The sequence below is a fragment of the Ovis aries genome, chromosome 1, assembly GCF_016772045.2.
Source record: "Ovis aries strain OAR_USU_Benz2616 breed Rambouillet chromosome 1, ARS-UI_Ramb_v3.0, whole genome shotgun sequence".
Lineage (NCBI taxonomy): Eukaryota > Metazoa > Chordata > Mammalia > Artiodactyla > Bovidae > Ovis > Ovis aries.
Genome location: NC_056054.1, coordinates 250,416,875 through 250,428,169, shown reverse-complemented (window position 1 = coordinate 250,428,169; position 11,295 = coordinate 250,416,875).

The window sequence follows — 11,295 nt, the reverse complement described above, 5'->3', positions numbered from 1 at the left end:
GTCACCCGGAAGGCCCTGGCTGCGCCCCGTGGCTGGATGCTGGGCTTGTGGCTGGACCCTGGTGATAAGGCACATTTCTGATCCTGGCTCTTTCTCTCCATCCCCAGCCCACAGAGAGGATTCTGTTCCCGTCTCCCTGCCACCTTCCACCACCTAGGTTTAAGTATCTGGCTTCCAACTTGCTGAAGCCCCAGGGAGATGCCTGCGGGCCGCATCAGCCAGGTCCTTCCCAAGCACCCAGGTACAGTTCCTCTCATCTGCTTGACAGGCTTATCAGAGCCTGGTGTCCTTCTTCCCCAGAGTGAGTTCAGTCTCTTTCCGGAGATTATGTTTGTTCCCAGGCCTCCTGGCAGCCTAGGCCTTGATAACCACCTGGTGTAGCGGCCTTCAACTCCCCTCCCAGGGAAGCATCGTGTTTCAGAGCCCGAGGAGTGCAGCGCAGCCAGACCTCTGGTCAGACTGAGATGGGGAGGGTAGCTGCCAGGTTACCATGCTGTTGTGGGCTGGGAGCTCTGACCCTCTCCTGACTGCTCATATCAACCATAGAGGACCCCTCTGGTTGTGTTCATGTCTGTAAATGCAATAGTATCAAACCTTTTGTGTTGTATTTCCTCTCTGCCAGACACTGTTCTTATTTTCCCAGTATGAGATTTTTCAGTATATAATTACGTTCAACCATCATAATACCTTGAGAGGTAATTTAATTTCCTTCCTTCCCGTTTTACAGAATATAGGATTGGGGCTTTTACTAAATAATTTGCCTAAGAGCATGCTGCTGGCAAATGGTGAAAGCTGGGACATGAGCCTAGGCCATTGGACAGCCCAGTCAGGACCCCTGACTCCTGTACTCCTGTGCCACTGGCTGGGGGCCTTGGGGATGATCCGGTTCAGGTGCTGTTTGTGATCTGTGAAAACCTGAGGCCTAAGTCCCCGGCTCACTGGTGACAGAGGGGTTCTGGAATGGCTATTCTAATCTCCTCGGCCCAGAATGCTTTCCAAACACGTTTCAGTTCAGTTCAGTTGCTCAGTCGTGTCCGACTCTTTGCGAGCCCATGAATCGCAGCACGCCAGGCCTCCCTGTCCATCACCAGCTCCCAGAGTTTACCCAAACTCATGTCCATCGAGTCGGTGATACCATCCAGCCATCTCATCCTCTGTTGTCCCCTTCTCCTCTTGCCCCTAATCCCTCCCAGCATCAGGGTCTTTTCCAATGAGTCAACTCTTTGCATGAGGTGGCACAAGTGTTGGAGTTTCAGCTTCAACATCGGTCCCTCCAGTGAACACCCAGGGCTGATCTCCTTTAGGATGGACTGGTTGGATCTCCTTGCAGTCCAAGGGACTCTCAAGAGTCTTCTCCAACACCACAGTTCAAAAGCATCAATTCTTTGGCGCTCAGCTTCCTTTATAGTTCAACTCTCACATCCATACATGAGCACCGGAAAAAACATAGCCTTGACTAGACGGACCTTTGTTGACAAAGTAATATCTTTGCTTTTTAATATGCTGTCTAGGTTGGTCATAACTTTCCTTCCAAGGAGTAAGCGTCTTTTAATTTCGTGGCTGCAATCACCATCTGCAGTGATTTTGCAGCCCCTCAAAATAAAGTCTGACACTGTTACCACTGTTTCCCCATCTATTTGCCATGAAGTGATGGGACCGGATGCCATGATCTTCATTTTCTGAATGTTGAGCTTTAAGCCAACTTTTTCACTCTCCTCTTTCACTTTCATCAAGAGGCTCTTTAGTTCTTCTTCACTTTCTGCCATAAGGGTGGTGTCATCTGCATATCTGAGGTTATTGATATTTCTCCTAGCAATCTTGATTCCAGCTTGTGCTTCTTCCAGCCCAGCATTTCTCATGATGGACTCTGCATATAAGTTAAATAAGCAGGGTAACAATATACCACCTTGATGTACTCCTTTTCCTATTTGGAACCAGTCTGTTCCATGTCCAGTTCTAACTGTTGCTTCCTGACCTGCATACAGATTTCTCAAAAGGCAGGTCAGGTGGTCTGATATTCCCATCTCTTTCAGAATTTTCCACAGTTTATTGTGACCCATACAGTCAAAGGCTTTGGCATAGTCATAAAGCACAGTTTTTGTGTGTGTGTGTGGGGGGGGAAGGTGGCCTTTGGGGGCATGGGAGAAGGGAGGCTATTTGGGGTTTAGACACCCTTGATAGTGGTGGCAAGATGATGGGTTCAGAGCAGCAAGGTCTGTGGTCGGGGGTCCTGGGTCACTGGCACCAAGCGCAGCGTGTTGAAGGCTCTGCTTATCAAGTGGAAACTGGGAGGTGATTGGGCAACCGAGACCAAGAGCCCTAAAAATATCCTCACGCCTTACCCAACAGTGCCACTTCTAGGAATCTATTCCAGGGAAACATTTTGGAATGCAGGCAGAGCTTTCCGTGTCATTGTTTTTGCAATACCACAAACCGAATGAACAAAGCTTACATGAGGGGAATGTCCATACACACCCTGGTCAGTCAGTGAGGGAAGACCATGCAGCCTCTAAAAATGGTGTTTACAAAGAGAGTTTGGTGAGATGAGGGAAATCTTGCTGATATTAGGTGAAGCCCAAGAGTGCGGGTAGGGGGAGCTAGGTATAAGAGCAGAATGAGAAATACTTAGGATTTCAATTGTGTTTTTAAAAAAGAACAGGGGGGTTAAAGACTGGAAGGGAAAATCCCATAATGCTGTTTGCCTCTCTCTGCACTTTTCTGATTACACAATTTTCTACAGATTTAGCTCTATCTGTATAGTTGATTTAAAAAAAAAAAAAAAAGGCAACCAACCATCCAGCCACAACAGTGAACAGAAGTGAACATTCTGGGGTTGGTGCCTGTCCACACTGGGAGGATGGGGCAGCCCCAAGCCCTCTCTACTTTCACAGGCCCAGGGAGGGGAGGAGTAAGGAGCAGTCATCGGTGCCCAGGCGCTGAACTGACCTGGAAGACTCTGTGCCCTGGTGTGGTGGCATGGGGTTGCGCTTCAGCCCACCCTTACTGGAGAGAGCTATGTGTGTAGAGGGGTGGGGGTGTAGGGTGCTACTTTTCTGGTGGGTACTTTTGCACACAGCCAGCCAAGCCAACTTTGCCGGTTACTCAGGGAGGGCCTAGATCCTCCAGGCCTCCGAGTTGACTCCCAAGGAAGGAGCAGGCCCACCAAGAGGGTGACTCTGCTGGCCAAGAGTTATCCTTCTCCTTGTCCCTTCTGCAAAGCCAGATAAAGTCCGTGTCGCAGGCCGCTGGCTTAGGGAGTGAGTGGACTGAAGTTGCACACAGGAGATTGTGATCCCCAGCTGGGTGGGCTCCAGAAGGGCTGGACTGCATCAGCAATGATGGTAGCACCTTTCTGTTGAGTGCTTGTCTTGTCATCGTGGGTCCTTCCCCAAGAACCACTCAGATGTACACACAGATATTGGTAGGTTGGGCAGTTGGAGCCCACCTGGGACCTGCCCCAGCCCTTGGCCTGCCCCCTGGGGAAATTGACCATGAGCAGTGGGGCAGGGCAGGGAGGAGAGCCCCAGGTGCAGAGCAAGACCCCCAAGTGTCAGTGGAGAAGCAACAGCCACCATGTGGTGGTGGTGGGGGTGGGTTAATGGTGGCTCCATGGGTTGGAAACCTGACCTCTGCATGGTCCTCTTCTGGCGCAGTGCTTCCCTGTTGAGCTCATTCCCGAGCCCCCTCCCTACATATGGGGCAGAGTTGTATCCCTGGCACTAGCTGGGCAGATGTACACGCAGGCCTCTCTGGCACCCCGCTCACGCTGGCTGCCTTGGTGCCCACGCTGGAGTCTGCCTCACCCCCCAGGAGCAGTCGCAGGTTTCCTTGGCTGGATCTCATCACCACTTCTCCCTGTCCATGGTGGCTGGACCAGCCTCGCTAAGCTATGCTTGGCATGTGTGTGGTCACAGGGGACAGTTATGGAGATACTTGGTGCCGGTTGTTTTGGTTTTGTGTTTTGTTTGTTTGTTACTGTTTCTTCATGATGCTTAGGTCACAGGGAGATGTGGTTATACAGAAACAGCAAGGAATGTTGGCTGTGAAAGGCATGAAGACTCTTGGGGCAACACAGACTCTCACTGCAGTGTTTTCGGTCCTTCCACGTCTTTTATAATAGTGCAACTACTATTTATTGAGTGCCCCCTGTGTGCATTGCCCCTTCAGTGGCCCTACAAAGCAGATATTCATATTTTTCATTCATTCTACAATTCTTGAATGAGTTACTACCATGTGCCAGGCATTCATTTTTTAAGATTTATTTATTTTTGACTGCACTGAATCTTTGTTGCTTTGCTCAGGCTTTCTCTAGTTGCAAAAGGCTGCATCTCCTCTTCGTTGCAGTCTGTACGCTTCTCATATTGGTGGCCTCTCTTGTTGCTTGGGCTCAATAGTTGTGGCGCATGGGCTTAGTTGCTCCGACGCATGTGAAGTCTTCCTGGGCCAGGGATTGAACCCACATCTCCTGCGTTGCCAGGATTCTTATCCGCTGCACCGCCAGGGAAGTTTGTAAAATATTTATTTATTTATTTAGACTGTGCTGGGTCTCAGTTGCCACACCCAGGATCTTCCACCTTTGGGATTTTCGACATGTGGGACTTTTCTTTCTTATTGTGGTGTGTAATCTCTTAGTTTCGGCATGTGTACATAGTTCTTTGACCAGGGATCGAACCCGGGCCCCCTGCTTTGGGAGCGCAAAGTATCAGCCACTGGACCACCAGGGAGGTCCCATGCCAGGCATTCTTATTACCCCTGTTCTAAGTTGCAGCAATGGAGGCTCAGAGCGGTTAAGCAACTTACCTTAGGACTCAAAGCAAAGAGTGATGAGAGGGGATGGAGGACGGAGAAGTGGATCCAGATCCCACTTCTCAGAGAAGACTGTTGTGTGTGTCAGGCCAACAAGTTTGGGGGTTGCTACTGAGAGTGGGGCCCTCAGAAACATGACTTAGAACGTGTGTGTGTGTGTGTGTGTGTGTGTGTGTGTGTGTGTGTGTGTGTGTGTGTGTGTGTGTGTGTGTGTGTGTGTGTGTGTGTGTGTGTGATGAGTAGTTGAGAGGAGGCCTGGGTCTGGAAGGGACAGGAACCCTGGCTCTATCATATGATCCTAGTTCATTTTACAGATGCCCCAGACTTTCATTCAACAAAGCAAGTACAAAAGGAAGAGCTGAGAACATTAGAGCAGCTGAGGCTAAATTTGGGATGTTGGAATTTGTCTTACCAGATTTGACTTTCTTAAAAGCTCCCTCTAAAGCTCAGATTAATCCCTGCCCCTTCCCCACAGCTTAGTCCAGAATTCTAGTGGACCCTTCCCATGTGCTTGGGGCTGGGCTGGCTGTTCCTGAGGGGGAGAGAAGGGGGCAGGTGTGGTCTCTGCACACAGGGAGATAAGGTCCAGGCAGAGGTGACAAGATCAGCACCTGTTTCTATATGTTGTGAGCTGGGGTACTCACAGGTAACTCCTAGAGAAGGTGGCACCTGAGTAGGGTAGGGACTGGAAGCCCCTTCTCTCCCACCAGGGAAATAACCCCTGGCCCGGCTTTCTCGTGGAATGTTTGTGCTTCTCCAGTTCCTACCTAGGGCGGTTAAGAGGTGGTCTCACACAGTGGTCATATCACTAAGAGATCAGCCTCAGATCAGAGAGCTTGGGTTTGCAGCCCTGGCTTGGCCAGTCCTCAGTGCTGTGACCTTAGGCATGTTGTTTAAGGTCGGCCTCTGACTCTTCTCAGCTGTTGAAAGGAAAGGATGAGCGTTTCTGTTTCTTTCCTTGTTGTGAGGTCCAAATGAGATGCAACCCTTACAAGTTCCAGTGTCCCTGTGGCTCGGATTCTGTGCAGTCACGTGCAAGGAAGCTCAGTCCAGGAGCCAAAAGTCACGGTGAAAAGCATCTCAGTCTCCACTGTATCTCTTCAAGAGTGTCACAGGAGGTCTGTTCCGTCACCAGAAAGATTCTCAAAGTTGCTTTCTTCTTCCCCTCAACCCTCCCGGTAGCCTGCTCCTCCCTCACCAAAGGCTTTTCTGTTCTTTCCCACTGGTTACCATCCCGTGGCCGGTGGAGGGAGTCTCTGATGACCATGCGTGAATCACATTTGCCCTGTTACAGAAACAGTGCTTGTAAAGCACTAGAGCCTGGCCTTATTTTAAATATCAAATATTTTATTTGTTCCAGGTTTCTGATGGGTTAAGAATATGTACAAGAATATGTATATATAGATGTATGTATATCTTTTTATATTTATTTATTTGGCTGTGCTGCGTCTTAATTGCCCCATATGAACTCTTAGTTGTGGCATGTGGGATCTAGTTCCCTGACCAGGGATCAGACCTGGACCCTCTGCATTGGGAATGCGGAGTCTTAGCCACTGGACCATCAGGGAAGTCCCCCAAGAAAATATTTTTTAACCAGCTCACAAGACGGAATTGCTGGGTGACTGTTGGGAGGGATCTTACCTACATTCCCTAGTCACTTAGAGCCCAAAAAACAAAGATCTAGCCAAATCTTTCCTCAAAGGTGTTAACACCAGGGAACCTTGATCCCATTTTTGTTTCAATATGCCTCTTAAGGAAAATAGCAGCAGAAATGTCATTGATGAAAGCAGTGGTGTGGTATCAACCTGCCAGCAAAGAGCAAGACAGCAGGTCTAGTTGTGATACAGTGATTGTAATTATAGAGTTAGGATTTCAAAGAAAACAAGGTGTTGTTGTTGTTGAGGTGCTCAGTCATGTCTGAGTCTTTGCGACCCCAATAACTATAGCCCTCCAGGCTCCTCTGTCCTTAGGATTTTCCAGGCAAGAATACTGGAGTCAGTTGCCATTTCCTTCTCCAGAGCCTGACCTTTTAAGATCTCAGTTCTGTTATTAGTAAGAAAAGCTGTGGAAGCACACAGTAATAAAAATTCAAGCTCAATAATATTGCCCTTCTGTTTGAAATTCTTCTGTGCTTCTGATCACACTTAGAGTAAAATCCAAAGTTCACTGTGGCCTGTACTATAGAACTTTCTATGATTGTCTGATTCCCCTCCTTTAACGCATGCTGTGTCCTATACCACCTATTCTATTATTATACCGATTTTTCTCTTCAACATAGCAAACTTATTCCTGCTTCAGGACCTGTGTACTTTATTTACACTTTTCCTTTGCCTCTTTGAATAGCTTCGTCTTGTTCCTTTAGATCTTACTATGAATGTTACTTTCTAAAGTAGTCAACCCCAGTTCACTCCCTCTGTCACCGTCTGAACAGTGGTTACCTCTAGGAAGATGAGAACAGAGGGTGCCTGGAAAGGTGAATAAGAGAGAAAAAGAAAAATTCAAGCTCAGAAAATATAATCAGCTTGTACAAGTAACACTTTTTCTCCTAAGAATATTAAGTAACTGGAGACAGTTATTAAAACCTTGAAGATCTTTCAAAGGAAACTTTCTCCTAGTATTTTAGTTTTATAGGCCTACTTCCTGAAACCCTGTCTGTGGATTAGCAAGGAAATTACACCCCTCTCACCCCCGGCAGCCTCGCCAATCCTCTTCTCCATGGCCTTGTTCCCTGAAGCCACAGTGACTGGACAATTCTGAGAACTCGGAACTGGGAAGCGGTTTCATGGCCTCTTAGCTTCCAGAATGAAAGAAGGGGCTGTGACTTTCCCTGAGGCTTGTCAGAGTTGGTTGGCATCTTAACTGAGCATTGCGTGAGGACAGAGAAGAGATGTGAAGTGCAGAACAAGAGTCATTCATTCATTCATTCCTTTCACTCATTCATTCACTCACTAACCCTTCATTTAGCACCTGCTGGTCACTAATTGCTGCAAACTGTATTTTCCAAACATGGCCACACCTCAGTGTTTATCCTACCCCACGAGCTTTTCCTACAGTGTGACTATTTCTTCTGTCACCAAGAAGTGTTTATTCCCCTTGACTCTGGATATATATGTGAGGCCATATTAATCAACAGAATAGTGATGTTATATGACTTCCAATTTTAGGTCATAGGAATGATAGTTCCTTCCTGTCTGTCTGTCTCTCTCTCTCCTGGGATGCTGGTCCTTGGCACTCAGACATCATATTGAGAGCAAGCCCAGGCCACATGGAAGCACCCAGCTGGTCCTCACCAGCCATGGTGAATGATCTTTTGACAGTTCCAGACCCAAGCTGAGGCCCCAAATGCTGTGGACAAGATGTCCCTGTTGTGCTAAAATTCTCACTTCTGGAAACCTGCAAACTGATCCATAACCGTTGTTTTGAGTCACTAGGTTTGGGCATAGTTTGTTATGTAGCACTAGATAGCTAATACCTAGTTCCTGACCCTGCAGAGAAGAAGCTGACCCCAGAGAAGAAGAGCTCTCAGGGTCTCTGGAGAGACCTCCAAGTAACCAGACAATGAGTCTGCTGTTTGATAAGGCTGGACAGAGGGAAGCATGGAGGAACTACCTTGGGGACAGCAAGGGTGGGAGTTCAGAGGAGCATTTTGGAAGAGATGATACTTCAGCTTGGTCTGGAAGGGCAAGTAAGAGTTCTCTAGGGGGAGGATGGAAGGTAGGGAAGAGTGTGGGGAGTGGGCCCTCCAGGGAGAGCCTGGACTAGGGCCCAAGTCCCTGGGACATGGATGTCGGGGAGTTCCCTGGCTTTGCTCACTTGATACGTGAGCGACAGATCCCTCTAAGAACTGGCCATCATGTAGGGCCTCACACCTGGCAGAGCCCCTTGCATGTGCCCTGGACAAATGAAATCAAGACTGCAGATTCTGAAACCCTGTTGGCAGCCTGGTTCCGGGCTCAGGCAAGGTGTGAGGCCGTGGCCCCACAGACAGCAATGAGTGTTTCCAGAAAGCACCCTTCCTCTGGGGGCTGATCCAGCCTCTGAAGGGACTGGAAACCAGCAGTGGTGAGAAAGGTTGGCAGCCACAGCCAGTGCAATTGGCCAGTCCTGGGAAGCCCCCAGTTGGCCCCCTACTCAGAGGGAAAGGGTGTTTTTAATGTGAATCACAGCAGCGTCAGTGCCTGTAGGTTGAGGCTGACTTGCTGGGACGGTGGGACCAGCATGACTCCCTTCACAGGCTCCTGGCCCCTCTTTGTGGGCAGGTCATACTGTGTGAACCACCCTTCTCTGAACATAGCTTCTCCCTGTTGTACTTGGGTCTTGACCCGGGTTCCTCCTTACACTGGGAATGGCCTTCCTGCCATTTTCACCTAATCCCTGGCTTTCCAGGGTAAAGAACCTGCCTGCCAATGCAGGAGACATAAGAGACATGGGTTCGACCCCTGGATTGGGAAGATCCCTTGGAGAAGGGCATGGCAACCCACTCCAGTATTCTTGCCTAGGGAATTCCATGGACAGAGAAGCCTGGCAGGCTACAGTCCATGGAATTGTGAAGAGTCAGACACAATTGAAGTGATTTAGCATGCGTTCTCTGGGAGGAACTCAGAGATACCCTTGTCTCCTCCAGACTCCACAGCCCCCTCCATCACAGCCCTGACATGAGATGATGCCCTGGCCTGTTTACCCACGTACCTCCCCGACTAGGCTTAGAACAGGGGGATATCAGGGTCGATGGTCATGGTGCGTCTCTGTGTATGGGTGTCCGGCCTTGTGGTTTAAGTCTGTGTCTGTAGGTCTGTATGCCTGTGTCTGTCTGTGACTGAGTATCTGTGTGTGTCTCATCCTGGCTGTGTCCATCTGTCTTTTGTGACAGCATGCCTGTGCATTGCCTGTCTGTGTGGGATGCTCCTTCTGGGCTGAGAGCAGGGGTGGAGAGGGTCACCCCCCGGTCATGAACCATGCAGCTATATCTGTCACCTCCCAGCCTCCAGGACAGCTAGCCCAGCCCAGCATGATGCTCTGGGCCCTCCCTCCCAAGTTCCACGTTGTGGCACAGTCACGGCCGGTGGCACTGCCCTCCCTCCAGCTGTGGCCCCCCTGCCTGGGCGGTCTGCGTGTGGATGTGGCCAGCATCCTGGGTCTCCTCACTGCTCAGTAAGGAATGGATTATAATTGCCAGGCAGGCTGCATCTGCAACTAACTTGAGGGAATAATTGTTGAGCAAGTTGAAAGAAAAAAAAAAGCTATAGCAAGAACTTCAATCCAGCCAGTCATCCGTGTCATTAAATTAGGCTAATCTAAATCCTCAGAGCCTAATTTAGCAGCCTCCAAAGTCGACCGAAGTCTTACCCTACAAGGCTCTCTGTGGTTGCCATCGCAAAGTCTCTGCAGAGGTGAGCTTTGGGGGAATGGTGGCCAGTGACCTCGTGGCTGAGGCCACGCGGAGCCTGTGATGGACACCAGCCACTCCTCGGGGACCGGGCTGTACAGGAGGGGGCTGAGCTGAGAGGCAAGCCAGGCCTTGTGCTGCCCCCCATCATCTGTCCTCACCCAGCCCCCAGAGGCTGTTAGATACACTGACCAGGGGGGAGCCTGAATTTCTCCCAAATTGCCTTCCTGTTGCTCCTCCAAGCCATGTCTTGTTGACACCAGCCAGTGGGTAAATGGAAGAAAAAATGACAGATGACTCTGTGTTATAAAACCAGCTTTTGTGAGGACTGTAAATTCTCGTGCCCATTCAGATGCTTGGTGACGCATTAATTCAACCCTCACTCCCCTCCTGCATTTGTTCTTTTCTTAGATCCCTCATTCCCACATTCTCTCTTTGATTTATTCATTCATCCTCTGGCCCCTTCTTTTTTCCTCCCTCGCTCTCATCCCTTGCTTTGGGGAATCGCCTGGGAGATGCTCATCCCAGTGGTTGCCCGGAAACGAGGAAGATCTTGGGACCCATTGCCCTGGTCAATACCCAAGCCACCCTAGACTGGTTCCTCTCCCTCTCTCCTTGCCTCTGGCTCCCCCACTGGAGCACTGTTTCCTCTCTGCATCCCTCTCTGCTCCAGAGAGGGCGTGGGAGCTGATGGTGGCCTGGTGGGCAGGCCTTTGCCAGGGGCACTCAGGAGGAAAGGTGCTGAACTGACCTGATAAATGAACCAACAGGGATGTGTGGCCTGGCCCCCCTCCCTCTTTGATCAAAACCCTCTGAACCCCTGATGACATCCCATGGCGTATTCTTCTATTAATCAGAAAAGCCTTGACAGATGTAAGCAATTTGTCTTTGGAGAGAACCAGAGTGGGGCAAGGGGAGGGAGCCTGCTCCAACCCCATCCGCATGGAGAAGATGCTGAGGGGGCGTCTCGAAATGGGGGCTGAATTCATGCATACTAAGGAGGCTGGAGAAAGGAGAACCAGGCAGATCAGAAAGAGAAGCGTTTTCATTTCAAAGCATATTTCTTCCTTGATTGAATAGGACCCCCCCCACTACTACCCCCA